Genomic DNA, 17,442 nt, shown 5'->3' with positions numbered 1-17,442 from the left:
ATGATGTCACCAGTTCAGATAGCATTTACTTTTGATGAATCTAACATGCCCGTGGGAGCGTACACTGCTCTACTCTACTCGCTTTCAAATCCCACTCCTCCATGCAGTGCCTATGCTGTCAATGTGTAATTTGTACAACCTCCTGGAAAAAAAGTGCACTGACAAGGACTTTGAGAGGAGAGCTCAGCAGATTACTGCTACTGAGAACTAAAGGTCCTGAAGCAGTGGACTAACTGAACAAGCTCAGGTTTCAAGATGTCATAGGCAGGGGTGTATAAAAAAAGTAGAAAGGCGGTGAGCCAGGTGAGCTGCGAAATACGAGGTCAGCTATTATCGTCCATTTTCTGGCAAACTCACTGGATAATAAAAGAGTCCTGCTTCTTCTCTCCCTCTCTCTTTCTATATAGCTCCTCCTATATAGGAGATAGCTCAGTAGGTAGATTGTTCAACCCATGATTGAAAGGTCAGGGGTTCAAATCCACTGAACGTACCCTGCGGTACCCCTGAGCAAGGTACCATCCCTACACACTGCTCCCTAGGCGCTGGATTGGTGGCTGCCCACTGCTTCACTGACTGAATAGATTAAATGCAGAGAGTAATTTCCTAACGGGGTTTAATAATGTATACATTGTTATTATATATAAAAAGTAAAAGGCACTGATAGGATTTCTGGACTTGTATCCGCCGGTGGTACATACTGTGCAGGGGCCTATCCTTTCAGGATGGTTCTTCAACTTGCTCCTTGTCTTTCTCTGGTTTCTGCTTCGTGAGGCATTCACTATGCACACGGTCAGTTGTGGCCATCTTCCAAATGTTCTAATGGATGTTTTTTTTCTCATCCTGGAGAATGCTTTCGGCAGTCACAAATCCTCAGCCTCCCTCCTTTTGCTTAGCGTACAGTCTCATTTTGCTGGATTTGAGGTGAAACTTCATGCATGATCAGGAGCATCTTTATCTCGATGTCGGTGGAGGTATCTCCTCCTTTGGCCAGCTTATTATCCTAGCAGGGTACTTGATCACGGGCAGGGTGCAGGTGCTGATTTCCCAGATCTTATTCTTACGATTCAGCTGACTCCTCAAGACATGTCTGACTCTCTGCAGGTATCTGGTTGTTGCCTAAAATCCCCTTTGTAGTTCCCATTTGCCCATGGAATTCCCAAGCAGTTGTAGTGTGGTGGTTCAATCCCTTCAGCTCTGCCTACCTTCCCTCTCTTTGTTACCATCCGACTACACCTCTCTAGTCCAAATGACATTCCAATGTTGATGCTGTATATGGTTGTGAGGATGAGTGAAAAGATGTCTTGTTTACTTCTGGCGCATCATCCATGTAGAGGAGGTGGTTGATGATTGATCCATTCAGTAGTCAGTATCCTATATATGAATGTATATAAATAAATATTTGTGTGTGTATGTGTATTACTGTTGTTGTCTCTAGTAATACTTATAATACTCTGTTGCACGAACAACAGTGTCTAATGGCAAAATGGCAAACAGACTTCGAGTGATGATAGGCAAATTATCTGCTGGTGATGATGGCGATGAAGTGGCTGGGTTGAACTTTTCTTAACTTGAATACCAGTGATTGAAACGACTACCAGTGAAAGTGAAGGATATCTGTAATTTTAATATGATGGCTTGCAAATAGATTACAGGTTTGCCTGGGCAACCGCAGCCTGGAATTTTTGGCAGCACTAATCCCTCAGCTACAAAGCAACAGGAAACAAATGAATCACCACCTGTGTGGCTGCTCCTTCAATGTCAAGGTTGACATTGTGGTTAGGCAATTAGTGGTTACGGCATAGGTAGGAAAATTATTATCACTGTAAAGTCATTTAAAGTCATAAAAAAGATAATTGTTTAAGTGTGTCAATCAACAGAGAGGCTGTGCAGACACTTTGCTCCTCATCAGCTTAAAAAAAAAACATATGTGGTATGCAAATTACAAATATGCAGATAAGGTCTCACATTTTACACAATACTCTCCTGTAACTGTGGTAACCATTTTTTTTTTTTAAATAAGAGCTTGTCACAAACCACACACAGTATTACTTGTGTATTATCTGTGTATGTGGGCATACAGCATGAACCAGACTTGACTTTCTCAGCATAATAGCTATTTTTGCTCAGCATCTCTGCATTGTAGATGTACAGCAACTGTCCCTGCTGTGCCTCTGGAACCACAGCTGTCTTGGTTGCCAGGGCCCTGGGGGGTTGTTAAAGAAGCATCTCTGGGGAAACTGGAGACTGGGCGGAGAAGGTGGGAAGACAGGATCTCAAAGAGGTTAGAGATCCTTCAAAAGGAGAACAGACAAGTAGAAGAGCCAGAAAAAACACAAGACAAATGGGAAGTATGCTATTTTGTTGTAAATAGTTACTGAAAAGCAGGAAAAATATATGTAAGTACTTAAATTTTATAGCTGACAAAAAACATGGAGGCCAGGTTTTTAAGCAGACCTTGATGCTTTATGTAGCCCTAGCATTTAAGGTTTTACTGACCCCTTAGTGCCCTCTTAGACCACTCCCAACATTACCCATTTGCACAGTCCTTTATTATAAGCATACACAGCTTTTTGCCTAGTTACTGTTTCCATTCCAGGCTACTGATTTCTTTAGTTTTGTTTGTTTTTTGGTGAATAAGTGAATAAAAGCTCTTTGGTCACAATTCTCACATTTCTTATTTCCCTTAAATAAAGTGTGGCATTTCAAGCAAACAGTATATTATGTGGTAAAGTCATGGTAAAGTGCTACAAATCAATCAATTTAGTTTTGCACATTGGCTAGCATTGGCCAGTCTCTTAAAAGTACCATATTGTACCACTTTAACATAATTTCATACATTCAAGTTTCACCACAAAATACCACATAGATGGGGTTTTTTTGCACCATGTCTACATACACCTGAGAAATGTACTCAGATGCAGGATTTCATCTTGTCCAAATAATTTCAGGATTAACACTTGGTTTTCTGCACTATGAAGATGGTTCACTTCTCACAAGAGAATATTGCCTTGGTAACTTGTGCTGTAGACCTAACCTACTTCAGAACAGGTTAAATCTCAGATTAAAGATCAGCAAATATGAAATCACCATCTACTGACCAGTCAGTTTTCCAGAACGTAGCACCAGCATTCCTGAAAGAGTCAGGAATGCTGGTGCTACCCATCTCTGTGGGCAGATAGATGGAGAGTCTAAAGTTTTTTAATAGCATTTAAAGTCTGTCTTTCCTGCATGATGATCAGTAATCAATATAGATTTTTAGCTGTACCTTGTTACTTTACATTTTTTAATGGCACTCAGCAATTTTATTGTTCTAAAAACATTAATAAATCATCCTAAAACAGAGCAAATTTTTGTAATTGTTGAACTTATATTAAATGTGTACATAGACCAAGTCTGAGTTCCTGTTTTGTATTTATTCTTTAGTCTAAGACTGTTAAACACAACCGAGGCTGAAGCAGGAATGACACCTAAAACTGTTTTTTAAACATTAATTTAATTAAACATCCATCAGATTCTCCTGTGTCTTAATGAGAGAGTGGTGAAAAGTCTGTAAAGTTACACATTCTGCAATTTTGCAGGCTTTTTTCTAACTTCAAATTAATATAGTAATGTTCATTTAGTGCTTATAATTCTAAACTGTTGCACAGTGTTTTTCCATAATGCCACTGTTTTTGTGTGACAGCTGTGTTACTTTCTCTCTGTATTATACGTTTTGCCTTTTCATATTTTTCCCCATCATAAAATAAGTCGCTCTGTTATCAATACGCTTATCCATATTTTTGTGATGCTGCCATTGCTATCCCTTTCATGGGAATGCACAGGGGAAACCCTGGGTTAATTTACCTAGTTGCTAGCTGGCTTTGTGCGACCGCTTGTCCTGACTGCTGATGCTGAGATAAGATAATCCAGATAACAGAAAGGCACCCTGGGTACGTTGAACTTGTTTGGTAGCACAGGACCCTGAAACAGTTACAGTAGTTTCAGCGTCCATAACTAAATCAAACTGGAAAGACTGCCGTAGCAACAGCAACCATCGGGAGGAGCAGAGGTCATCGTGCAGGCTACACGGATGAAAGACTCTGTGGTTTCTAACTTTATCTGAGAGTGATCGTTTTACTTTTGAATACAACTGAATTCTGAGCACAGTTGCTGTTTTTTGCCAGACTGTATCAGAAAATGTTGCGGTTACAAAAAACAAAATTTTTACTTTTACATAGTTTGCAAATTACAGCTGATGAACATATACATCCAGTGTCATGGAAAAACATATCTCTATGTGTACACAGACAAGAGATATCATGTATTTTCCCAACTGCACAACTTAACTAACTCTAGGTTTACTGCCTGAATCTCATTAAATCTTGTTTTTGTGATAATAAGATAGATGAGTTGGACCTGGGTCTTTTGTGTGAGTGGCAAAAAGATTTATGTCACCTTCAACCTTTAAATGTGTTTTTTTTTTTCATCTTTTGAAAGTAGAAATAATTAATTACATATATATAAACACTGATTAGCACACATCACATAAAAAAATGCAAAATCATTTTCAGGAACACGCATGCACGGACACACACACACACGCATGCACACACACGAGAAAATTAAAGTCCAGACACAAAAATAAATAAATAGATTAGAGATCGTAACCATTTCATGAACTTGCATGAAAGAGTGCTGAATATGTACTACAAATATACAAATAAATAAAGTAATCAGCCTTCAAAAGTAGTTTAATTAATGCTACTGATTCTACATATTTGCAGCTTAGGCAAATGAACAAGACAGGCCAATACATCTGTGCGTGTGTATTTATGTCACTATCCTTCTTTAACATTGTTAGACGGCATCCATCCCACTTTGGATGGAGCAGCTCTCATTTCTAGAAATATGGACAAATTTATTAAACCCCCCAAAATATGACTATCCAGAGTTGGGACCAGGAAGCAGAGTTGCAGTCTTACACGCCTCTCTGCAGCTTCTCTCCTCCTGCTACCCCCCCAAAAACCCATCTCCATAGAGACTGTGTCAGCTTCCAAAAAGACAAAAAACAAACTAAAAACCAGCAACAAACAACTTAAACATAAACAATTACAAAGAAAGAACAGTACAGTATCCACATCTGAACCAAAGAGTAAAACAGTGAAATGTGGATTATTAAATATTAGGTCTCTCTCCTCCAAGTCTCTGTTAGTACATGACTTAATAATTGATCAACAAATTGATTTACTCTGCCTTACAGAAACCTGGTTGCAGCAGGATGATTATGTTAGTTTAAATGAATCAACACCCCCGAGTCATTCTAACTACCAGAAACCTCGAAGCACAGGCCGAGGGGGAGGTGTGGCAGCAATTTTTCACACCAGCCTATTAATTAATGAAAGACCAAGACAGACTTTTAATTCATTTGAAAGCCTGATGCTTAACATTGTCCACCCCAGCTGTAAAACTCAGAAACCAGTCTTACTTGTTATCATCTATCGTCCACCTGGGCCTTACACAGAGTTTCTGCTTGATTTCTCAGACTTTATATCTAATTTAGTTCTGAGCTCAAATAAAATAATTATTGTGGGTGATTTTAACATCCATGTAGATGCTAAAAATGATAGCCTCAACATGGCATTTAGTCTGTTATTAGACTCAATTGGCTTCTCTCAAAATGTAAAAGAACCCACCCACCACTTTAATCACACTCTAGATCTTGTTTTAACATATGGCATAGAAACTGAACATTTAACAGTGTTTCCTGAAAACCCTCTCCTGTCTGATCATTTCCTGATAACATTTACAATAATTGATTACACAGCGGTGGAGAGTAGATTTTATCAAAGTAGATGTCTTTCTGAAAGCGCTGTAACTAAGTTTAAGAATATAATCCACCCACTGTTATCATCTTCAATGCCCTGTACCAACACAGAGCAGAGCAGCTATCTGAACGCTACCCCAACAGAGGTCGATTATCTTGTTAATAATTTCACCTCCTCACTACGTACGACTCTGGATACTGTAGCTCCAGTGAAAACTAAGGTCTCTAATCAGAAGTACCTGACTCCGTGGTATAATTCTCAAACACGTACCCTAAAGCAGATGACTCGTAATCTGGAGAGGAAATGGCGTGTCACAAATTTAGAGGATCATCATTTAGCCTGGAGAAATAGTTTGCTGCTTTATAAGAAAGCCCTCCGCAAAGCCAGAACATCTTACTATTCATCACTGATTGAAGAAAATAAGAACCACCCCAGGTTTCTCTTCAGCACTGTAGCCAGGCTGACAAAAAGTCAGAGCTCTGTTGAGCCAACCATCCCTTTAACGTTAACTAGTAATGGCTGGAGCCTACAAAGCCACACCCCTCCCCCACATTGGCCAATCGGACCATCTCTCCCTGTTCCTCACACCTCGGTATTCACCACTCATCCAACGTGTGAAACCTGCTGTGAGGACAATTAAAGTGTGGCCAGAGGGGACAGACGCAGTGCTCCAGGACAGATTTAAAAACACAGACTGGAATACGTTCACCCACACAGACCTGGACCAGTACACCTCATCTGTACTGGATTACATCTCCAAAACCACAGACAGTGTCACCACCCAGAAACGGATCACCATGTACCCCAACCAGAAGCCTTGGATGAACCGGGATGTTCGTCTCCTCCTGAAGGCCCGCAACACCGCCTTTAGGTCAGGAGATGCACACGCCTACAGCACAGCCAGGGCTAATCTAAAGAAGGGCATCAAAAAAGCCAAACACCATTACAAAAAGAAGGTAGAAGAACACTTCTCCAACTCCAACCCCCGACGCATGTGGCAAGGACTCCAGACCATCACAGACTACAGGACCACCAAACCCTCCCCCACATCCTCTGATGTCTCCTTCCTCAACGAGCTCAACAACTTTTATGCTCGTTTTGAGCGAGGGAACCCCACAACCACAACCAAAGCAGACGTGACGCCAGACCACCAACCTCTGACTCTCTCCCCCACCGATGTAGGAGCGGTGCTGAGCAGGATCAATGTCCACAAGGCTGCAGGCCCTGATGGCATACCCGGGCGTGTTCTCAGAGCGTGTTCTGGGGAGCTTGCAGGAGTGCTGACAGACATATTCAACCTGTCCTTGGCCCACGCTGTGGTACCGGCCTGCTTCAAAACCACCTCCATCGTCCCGATACCCAAAAACTCCAACCCATCTTGCCTCAATGACTACCGCCCAGTAGCACTCACCCCCATCATCACTAAGTGCTTAGAGCAGCTGGTCCTAGCACACTTCAAATCCTGTCTCTCCCCCCCACCTTGGACCCCCACCAATTCGCATACCGCCAGAACAGGAGCACAGAGGATGCAGTCTCCATCGCACTGCACTCTGTCCTCTCACACTTGGACAACAACAACACCTACGCCAGAATGCTGTTTATAGACTTCAGTTCAGCGTTCAATACAATCCACCCCTCACAACTCATAAGGAAACTGACAGACCTGGGCATCAGTTCCCTCATCTGCAAATGGTTACTGGACTTCCTGACCAACCGCCCCCAACATGTCCGGCTGGATAACCACTGCTCATCTACCATCACAATGAACACCGGTGTACCACAAGGCTGTGTGATGAGCCCCTTCCTCTACTCCCTCTTCACCCACGACTGCAGACCTGCTGATGGTTCCAACACCATCATTAAGTTTGCAGATGACACCACGGTGATTGGCCTCATCAGTGACAATGATGAGGCCGCCTACAGGGAGGAGGTGGATCGTCTGGCTGAGTGGTGCGACACAAACAACCTGCTGCTTAACACCGAGAAGACCAAGGAGCTCATCGTGGACTACAGGAGGAATGCTGACCCACATCCACCCATCCACATTAAGGGGACGGCTGTGGAGCGTGTGAGCAGCTTCAAGTTCCTGGGAGTCCACATCTCCGAGGATCTCACCTGGACGACCAACTGCTCCAAGCTGGTCAAGAAGGCTCACCAGCGCCTCTTCTTCTTGAGGACTCTGAGGAAGAACCACCTGTCCTCAGACATCCTGGTGAACTTCTATCGTTGCACCATCGAGAGCATCCTGACCAACTGTATAACAGTCTGGCACGGGAACTGCTCTGCCTCGGACCGGAAGGCGTTGCAGAGGGTCGTGAAAACTGCCCAGCGCATCGCCGGAGCACCACTTCCTGCCATAAAAGACATCTACAGGAAGCGGTGTCTGAAAAGGGCTGGGAAAATCATCAGAGACCCCAGTCACCCATCACATGGACTCTTCACCCTCCTGCCCTCTGGGAGGCGCTACAGGAGCCTCCGGACTAAGACCACCAGGTACCGGAACAGCTTCTTCCCCACAGCTGTCAGACTCCTGAACTCTGCCTCCTGACATCTGACCCACGTTAACACATGGACTGAACATACACACACCCACAATGGACAACTGTACCCTCAAACACACAATAATAACATGGACTGAACCACCACTCACAACCACTAGCACTTTATATAGATACTGTAGAAATTATCCACATATCTAATTTATCTTAACTGCACTACTGTATAGCTCTGTAAATAATCATTCTGTACATACGATAATTTTTAACCCTACAACTGTTTACAACTAGCATAGTTCCCATTTCTGTATTACTGTATATCTCAGACTTCTGTAAAGTTATTTATTTCATATTCTGTATAGTTTTTCATATTTATATCCTGTTCATAGCCTGTACATAGCTTGTACTCACTACAGCCTGTACATACCTATAGTTATAGAATATTCACAACATACTTCATACCGTGTACATTATAACATACCATAATAGACCCATTTCTGTAATATACTTACATATCTATATTATTGCTAATATATATTGTAATATATCTATATCACTAAAGCACTTCTGGATGGATGCAAACTGCATTTCGTTGCCCTGTACCTGTGCATGTGCAATGACAATAAAGTTGAATTCTATTCTATTCTATTCTATTCTATTCTAATGACTTCATGAACTTCTTCACAAATAAAATTTTTATCATTAGAGAAAAAATTACCAGTAATCATCCCACAGATGTAATATTATCTACAGCTACTCTTAGTACCATTGATGTTAAGTTAGACTCTTTTTCTCTAATTGATCTTTCTGAGTTAACTTCAATAATTACTTCCTCCAAACCATCAACGTGTCTTTTAGACCCCATTCCTACAAAACTGCTCAAAGAAGTCCTGCCATTAATTAATTCTTCGATCTTAAATATGATCAACCTATCTCTAATAATCGGCTATGTACCACAGGCCTTCAAGCTGGCTGTAGTTAAACCTTTACTCAAAAAGCCATCTCTAGACCCAGCAGTCTTAGCTAATTATAGGCCAATCTCCAACCTTCCTTTCATATCAAAAATCCTTGAAAGAGTAGTTGTCAAACAGCTAACAGATCATCTGCAGAGGAATGGTTTATTTGAAGAGTTTCAGTCAGGTTTCAGAGCTCATCACAGCACAGAAACAGCTTTAGTGAAGGTTACAAATGATCTTCTTATGGCCTCTGACAGTGGACTCATCTCTGTGCTTGTCCTGCTAGACCTCAGTGCAGCGTTCGATACTGTTGACCATAATATCCTATTAGAGCAATTAGAACATGCTGTAGGTATTACAGGTACTGCACTGCAGTGGTTTGTATCATATCTATCTAATAGACTCCAATTTGTGCATGTAAATGGAGAGTCCTCTTCACACACTGAGGTTAATTATGGAGTTCCACAGGGTTCAGTGCTAGGACCAATTCTGTTTACATTATACATGCTTCCCTTAGGCAGCATCATTAGAAGACATAGCATACATTTTCACTGCTATGCCGATGACACCCAGCTCTATCTGTCCATGAAGCCAGATAACACACACCAATTAGTTAAACTGCAGGAATGTCTTAAAGACATAAAGACCTGGATGGCCGCTAACTTTCTGCTTCTTAATTCAGATAAAACTGAGGTTATTGTACTCGGCCCTGAAAATCTTAGAAATATGGTATCTAACCAGATTCATACTCTGGATGGCATTACCTTGGCCTCCAGTAACGCTGTGAGGAACCTTGGAGTCATTTTTGACCAGGACATGTCCTTCAACGCACATATTAAACAAATATGTAAGACTGCTTTCTTCCATTTGCGCAACATCTCTAAAATTAGAAATATCCTGTCTCAGAGTGACGCTGAAAAACTAGTTCATGCATTTATTACTTCCAGGCTGGACTACTGTAATTCATTATTATCAGGATGTCCAAAAAACTCACTGAAAAGCCTTCAGCTAATCCAAAATGCTGCAGCAAGAGTACTGACAGGGACTAGAAAGAGAGAGCATATTTCTCCTGTTTTGGCTTCCCTTCATTGGCTTCCTGTTAAGTCCAGAATTGAATTCAAAATCCTGCTCCTCACATACAAGGTCTTAAATAATCAGGCCCCATCTTATCTTAATGACCTTGTAGTACCATATCACCCTATTAGAGCACTTCGCTCTTGCTCTGCAGGCCTACTTGTTGTTCCTAGAGTATTTAAAAGTAGAATGGGAGGCAGAGCCTTCAGTTTTCAGGCCCCTCTTCTGTGGAACCAGCTTCCAGTTTGGATTCGGGAGACAGACACTATCTCTACTTTTAAGATTAGGCTTAAAACTTTCCTTTTTGCTAAAGCATATAGTTAGGGCTGGACCAGGTGACCCTGAATCCTCCCTTAGTTATGCTGCAATAGACGTAGGCTGCCGGGGGATTCCCATGATGCATTGAGTTTTTCCTTTCCAGTCACCTTTCTCACTCACTATGTATTAATAGACCTCTCTGCATTGAATCATATCTGTTATTAACCTCTGTCTCTCTTCCACAGCATGTCTTTTATCCTGTCTTCCTTCTCTCACCCCAACCGGTCGCAGCAGATGGCCGCCCCTCCCTGAGCCTGGTTCTGCCGGAGGTTTCTTCCTGTTAAAAGGGAGTTTTTCCTTCCCACTGTCGCCAAAGTGCTTGCTCATAGGGGGTCATATGATTGTTGGGTTTTTCTCTGTATCTATGAAGCGCCTTGAGGCGACTTTTGTTGTGATTTGGCACTATATAAATAAAATTTAATTGAATTGAATCTAGCAAGTGCAGAAGAAGGAGGTGGCAGTGGGTGACAAGAGACACAGTGTTGATATAATTAAAAACTAATTTTGAGGGTTATTACTTTTTCATCTGATTTCATCTAAATATGGCAGGTTGTTGCCGAGGGAGAGTGTGAAAAATATAGAGACAGGAAAAAAAGAGGTGGAAAGTGAAAATAGAGAGATGACAACAGAGACTGAGAGTCTCCATGTAATAATTAAAACTCCCTTTGAAGGCTATCCTTTGAAGGGTTCTTTTCCTCAACTTCCAGCACTGCACAGCTAAAAAGCTCTTCCCTTTAAAGTTCTAATGTTGATGATGATCTCAGACCCTTCCAGTTGTGGTACAAAATGTGTGTTTTGACAGTTTGTTTGTGAAAGAAAATTAGCTTGTTGCTCCCTGGCAGGATAGCCACTGAATTATCTAATTCCTCCCTTTGAAGTCTTGGAAGAAGGCCTTTGTTTGTGTTGGGGTTGGGGAGGGAGGAATCATAGCTGTCAGCCCCCTGGGAGACCAAGGGTGGAGCATATTTGGTTCCTGCCTTGGCACTTTAATCAATTTATTAATTATCCACAATTATACTGTTAATTAGGAGGTTATGGTGATTTGATGAGTTGTGATTGTTGTCTTTCTCCATGTCCTTAGATAGGACAGAAAGGGGAAATGGAGAGAAAGATTGATAGGCTCTGATAATTTGGTGAGAATGGGTGAGTTAAAGTGAGTTAGAAAGAGTAGTGACAATTACTGTGTATTACATGTTGCTGTAGGACAAGTACGCTTCACAGAAAATGAATCAGGAATGTCAAGAGTCAGCCTTGAAACCTAACCGTCCTACTCCAGCTGGGTATCAGCGTGACTGCGTATGTGAGCCTGTATTTCTGGGCAACACAGTGTACCCACTTGAGGTATTAGAACCAACGGCAGGCTGACAGGCCCCAAGGCCGTCACTGTAACAGCATGGTACAGAGTGCGTGTGCGAATACAGCTGTGTAGGTGTCTGCCCGTGTGCGTGTCTCTTTGTATATGTGTGCATGACAAAGTGTAATTACAGGCTCACTGCCAGATAAAGAAAAAAAAATCTTCACTAACCCTCTCAAGTCAGTGACTGCAAAGAAAATGATCTTTTTCAAAGAAAAAAACCACGTAGAGAAATCCTGTTGAAAAAAAAAAGTAATTAAAAGCTGTAAAAGTTATATTTAGAAAACATGAGAGGAAAATGCAAATGCAATTTGGGTCTAGCAGCTTGTGTAGCAACCTTGTTTTTCCCTCTAATTTTCTTGTCTTTCACATACACACGACTTAAATAAATACACATGTACACACTTTTTCACAATGATATAAGCGTACTTTGTAACTGGGTCTCAGGGCACTGGTTGCTGGAGATGTGGTGTTGTAGGATGGAGGTTCTGATAACATCTCTTCAGATCGCTGCAAGAGAAAAGTTGTTGTGGAAGTTGACTCGTGTCTCTTGCAGGATCTTTGTGAAGATAGTATGGATGAGAAAGGAGTTGTGCGTTGGTTATGTTATGGGCAAGGTGGCCATGACTCAGTGGGTCGTGGCAGAGTGGGTCATCTCCTATTTGAAAGATTGGTGGCTCGATCCCTGATTTGTTTAACCCACATGCCAAAGTATCCTTGGACAAAATACAGAGCCTCAAGGTGCTCCCAATGCATCTATTGAAGTGTGTGTGTGTGTGTGTGTGTGTGTGTGTGCATGAGAGAGAGAGAGAGAGCGGGAATGTGTTTGAAAGTGCTTAGATGTAGATAAAAGAACTGTATGAATGAGTGTGTGACTGGGTTAATGAGACTTGTAGTAAGAAAGTGCTTTGAGTGCTCAACTGAATAGAGAGGTACCAGTCCATTTATCATTTATCTCCAGATTCTTCAAACTATATGCAAGTCATGCAGAGTAAAAGATACAAGCTAGTAATATAAATGATGATTTACTCCCCAAAGTCCTGTAGGTATTCAGTGTAGAGAAAAGAAAATTATATATGTGTAGCAGACTTTAGGACAATTCCCAGTAGTTGTGTGTTTTGGACACAGTTCTTCGTTTCTATTCTATGCAAGTAAGTATGAGCTGGTTCTGGATTGCTGGGGTGGGATCGACGGGTTTGCATTTTCACTGATCTGTGAATACAAAATGAGGCACAAATGAAGCATTAAATCTACAGTCTACAAAGGTTTTAATCTTTCTGCTCTCTTACATCAATTACAGTCAGCAACACTTGCTAAAGGAATTAAACCCAAACGCCACATATGAACTAAAGAAAGTTAAAGTAAGGCTGATGGAAATGTAGTTTTGCAAGTTTTTGGACATAGCCCAAGGAACAGGAAAGTTAAATTAATAGTGAGTTGATGGTGGTGCTAAAAAAGTTAAGTGAAAAACAGTGAAAGGAACTTTTAAGATTTTTTTTTTTTATCGCAACATGTAGGGATTTTCATAAGAAGATAATGAAAGTTTGACAGTATAGATAACATTACATCTACTCTCTCCTTGACTTCACATATATACACCCACACACAAAAGGTTTTTTTAAAAAAGATTTTTCCCATAGTGGTTGCGGTTATCAGGGTTTTATCAGAAATATAGATGAAATAGATGAGTTCCCCTGCAAGCAAAAGCACACCAAAATATTATGTTATCTTTAAACGCTTTCTTTTAATACTTTTTTTTTAAACAGACTCTGCAGTACTCTGTCCCTTTCTCTTGTAAGGCTCCTATGATATATCTTTGTGATTATGTTTGAGGCCAAACCCAGGCTTATCTTCATGCAGTGCCAAGTAAATGGTGATATACACTTAATGGCTACTATATTAGGTACAGCTTGTTAACATCGGGTTAGAGGCTTGTTTTTTCTTTTTTTCAAGTTGTTTTTTCCACCACATACCAAAGTTGCTCTACTAGACTGAGATCTGATGATGGTGGAGGGCATTTGAGTTCAATGAGTACAATTAATTGCCATGTTCAAAAAAGCATCCTGAGATGATGTGAGCTTTGTGACCCAGTGTTTTCCTGCTAGCAGCCATCAGAAGGTGAGTAGACTGCAGTTATAAAAAGACAGACATGATCAGCGACAATACTTAGCTATGGTTGTTGCATTTAAATGATGGTCAGTTGGGTAGTAAGTGGCCCAAAGTGTGCCAAGAAAATATCTTGCAGAACATTACACAACATTAGCCTGAACCTTTGACAGAAGGCAGGATAGACCCAAAATGTTATATTTTTTTAAGCCAAATTCTGATGTTGCAACAGAAATCCCCTTGTAACGTCAGTTTCACGTTCTTAGCTGACACGAGTGGCACCCTGATTTGAGGTTTGATGTGTTGTGTGTTCAGAGATGCTTTTCTGTGTGTTTTGGCTATAATGTGTAGTTATCTGAGTTGCTGTTGCCTTCCTATCTCAAAAATCCCAGCAAGTCAACAGATTTGGAACTATTCATACCAAACCATATGACACCACCATCTATGCAATCACTTAAATCATCTGTCTTTTACCCTTTTTCATGCTCAGTTTAAACTTTAGCAGGTCATCCTGAGCATGTCTACATGTTGTTTAATGCAAACAGTCCCTGTAGGCGAACGGAAGCTCCCCTCTTCCTGGAGTGTGACTTCGTGTTATTGTGTACATTTGGTTTTTGTTTTGTAGGTCTGAACCTTTGATCTGTCACCTGATTTGAATCTTTTCTTTACCCCTTATCGTCAATTAAAGTTTTCATAACTTTAATCCCAGTACTCTGTGGCCTTTGATCAGATACTTCTGCAAATGAAATTCAGATCTCTTCCACTAACCTCTGTTTTCCACGTCTTCCATGCAGTCTTCTGTACAAACAACATTTTTGTTGTTGTTGATGGTTCTGTGATGGTTTACCCACTCAGACCCACTCTGTATGTCCACCATATGCTGGGATACTTTAAATACACCAACACAGAAAACCAAAAGAAAACAGGACTTGGAGTCATTACTTCAAACAATGCCTAAATACACTGAGTTGCTGCCATGTGTTTGGCTGCTTAAATACTTGCACTAATGAGCAAATAACAGGTAATAAAATATGAGCGTAAGTGGTCATTAAAGACTTGTGCATGGAAACATAGAAAGAGTTTGCAGAATTATTGTCGATCCTCCAGTGATTCCTCCTGAAATAGCTTTTCTCACTGATGTGATTAGCGTAAAAGGCAGGAGCAATTAATTAGCCTATCCTAGCTGTCATGGGGAAAGTGGCAGGGTACACCCTGGACAGGTCACCAGTCTATGGCAGGGGCTAACACGGAGAGACAGACAATCATTCATGCTTACATTCACATCTACAGTCAATTTAGAATCACCAGTTAACCTAGCAATCATGTTTTTGGATGGTGGGAGTATCTGGAGAGAACCTATGCAGGAACATGGAGAACATGTAGCCCAACAGTACCAACCACTGCATCACTACTTTTTTTTAATTTATTTTACAACACAATTTAACTGACAAATAATTTAAACAAGAACTTCCAATTAACATAAAAATACTTATTTTCTCCTGTGATTTGTTTCTTTGCTCTTCATATTTTGGGTTTAATAGGCTGTTCTACAAAATGAACAAACAATAGCTTATCAAAGGCAGCCAGCCAACAATGCTACAAAGTGACAGAAGAAAAAAAAGGGAGAGAATACTGCGAAGTACTCAAACTGCTAAATAATTCTTGCGTCAAACTTCTCTCAGTCTATCACAGCTGTTTCCCCATAAATCAAATATGCCTTAGCTAATAAATTCAACAATACAAAACATGCATGTACTCATGGATACACACACACACACACACACACACACACACACACACTTTGATACATTTACACAAACTCAAGAGATACAAGCACACACCACAGACAGTGATGCAACAAAACAGCAACAACTACAGCAGGTCTCTGATGATAATCATTACAGCTCTGGGTGCCTGGAGAAAGTGTTTGTGGCCTATGGGAGGAAAGGTTGATCCAAAGTGAGGTGACACCATGCCCTGAACAACAGACAGCAGAAGAGTTTTTTCAAAGTTGGTTGTGGCACAGCAGTAGTTGACATACAGGTCAGATAAGCCAAGAACATCAGACAGCAGAGTCAAATCACACCTGACAGCAGGTTGCAGCATCATTTCTAAGAAAAAGGCTCCAGTGGCTGTGAGGCTGTTTAAAATTACAGGCAGTATGAGATTAGAGACATTCAAATGAAAGGTAAAATTGTGTGGAAAAAAAGAAGATAAATCTAATTTACACATTTCAGAAAACTGACTTGAAAAGTTATTTCAGTCCGCATAGTTTATTCATGATTGGCAATGATGAACAATAGCCTTTTTTTTAATGCCAGATATCAATATCCCCAAAGAGTACAAAGTAACAGATAAAATAACACAACCAACCTGCAGCCAACTCTTGAATCCATTAGAGGATGGTAGGGACAGATCGTTAGTTCTTTGTATTTCAGACTGTAAATAAAACAATTTAAAAAAGAAGCTGTTCTTCACCAGTTGTTATATGTGTGCGATACAAAGTGCAGATATGAAAGACAGGCTCCAGAAAAGAATTTATCTGAACTGCTATCTATAGAACCGAACCACCAATAACTCAGAAATATCGGCCCTGCCATCTTCACAAAATGCCACAAAGTGTATTTCTTTGATTTTAATGCTTAACTTGATGCATGGAAATTAATATTAGCAGGTACTAAAGAACTATAATAACCACTTTTTTTTTTGTTAAAAAAAACCCCCAATCATGTAACCCAGCTGGTGTGCTTTTGGACTGGAGAACAATTCATGCTTTTGAGGCATATTACAGGTTTTTCCTAAAATCTATGAAAATATTTTCTTTTCACAGGGGTAGAGGCACATCCTGGCATAGGCTAGACTGAAAGCAGCCTGAATACACTGTTGCTACCTCTAAGTGAAAGAAACTAGTAACCCCACATATTTACTTCGGTTCGGAAATCCACTTGATGGCAACTGATTTATTCATATTTACAAAAATAATGACCTGAGCTGATCTGAGCATTTCAGAAACTGCTGATCTGCTGGGATTTTTTACGCCCAAGCATCTCTAGTGTTTACAGGGAATGGTATGAAAAGGAGCAAGCATCCAGTGAGCAACAGTTCTCTGGGCGAAAATGCCTTGTTGATGCCAGAGGTAAGAGGAAAATGGCTAGAGTGCTTCAAGCTGATAGTAAGGCAAGATTGATTCAAATAACCACCAGTTATAACCAAAGTACGCAATGCACAACAAGTCGAACCTTGAAGCAGATGGATTGCAGCAGCAGATTACTACATTAAGTGCCACTCCTGTCAGCTAAGAAGAGGAAACTTCTATTGTGGATAAGAGAAGATGA

Source organism: Perissodus microlepis, chromosome 6, assembly GCF_051167445.1.
Source record: "Perissodus microlepis isolate ML-2025 ecotype Zambia chromosome 6, ASM5116744v1, whole genome shotgun sequence".
Classification (NCBI taxonomy): domain Eukaryota; kingdom Metazoa; phylum Chordata; class Actinopteri; order Cichliformes; family Cichlidae; genus Perissodus; species Perissodus microlepis.
Note: the sequence above shows the minus strand (reverse complement) of the source record.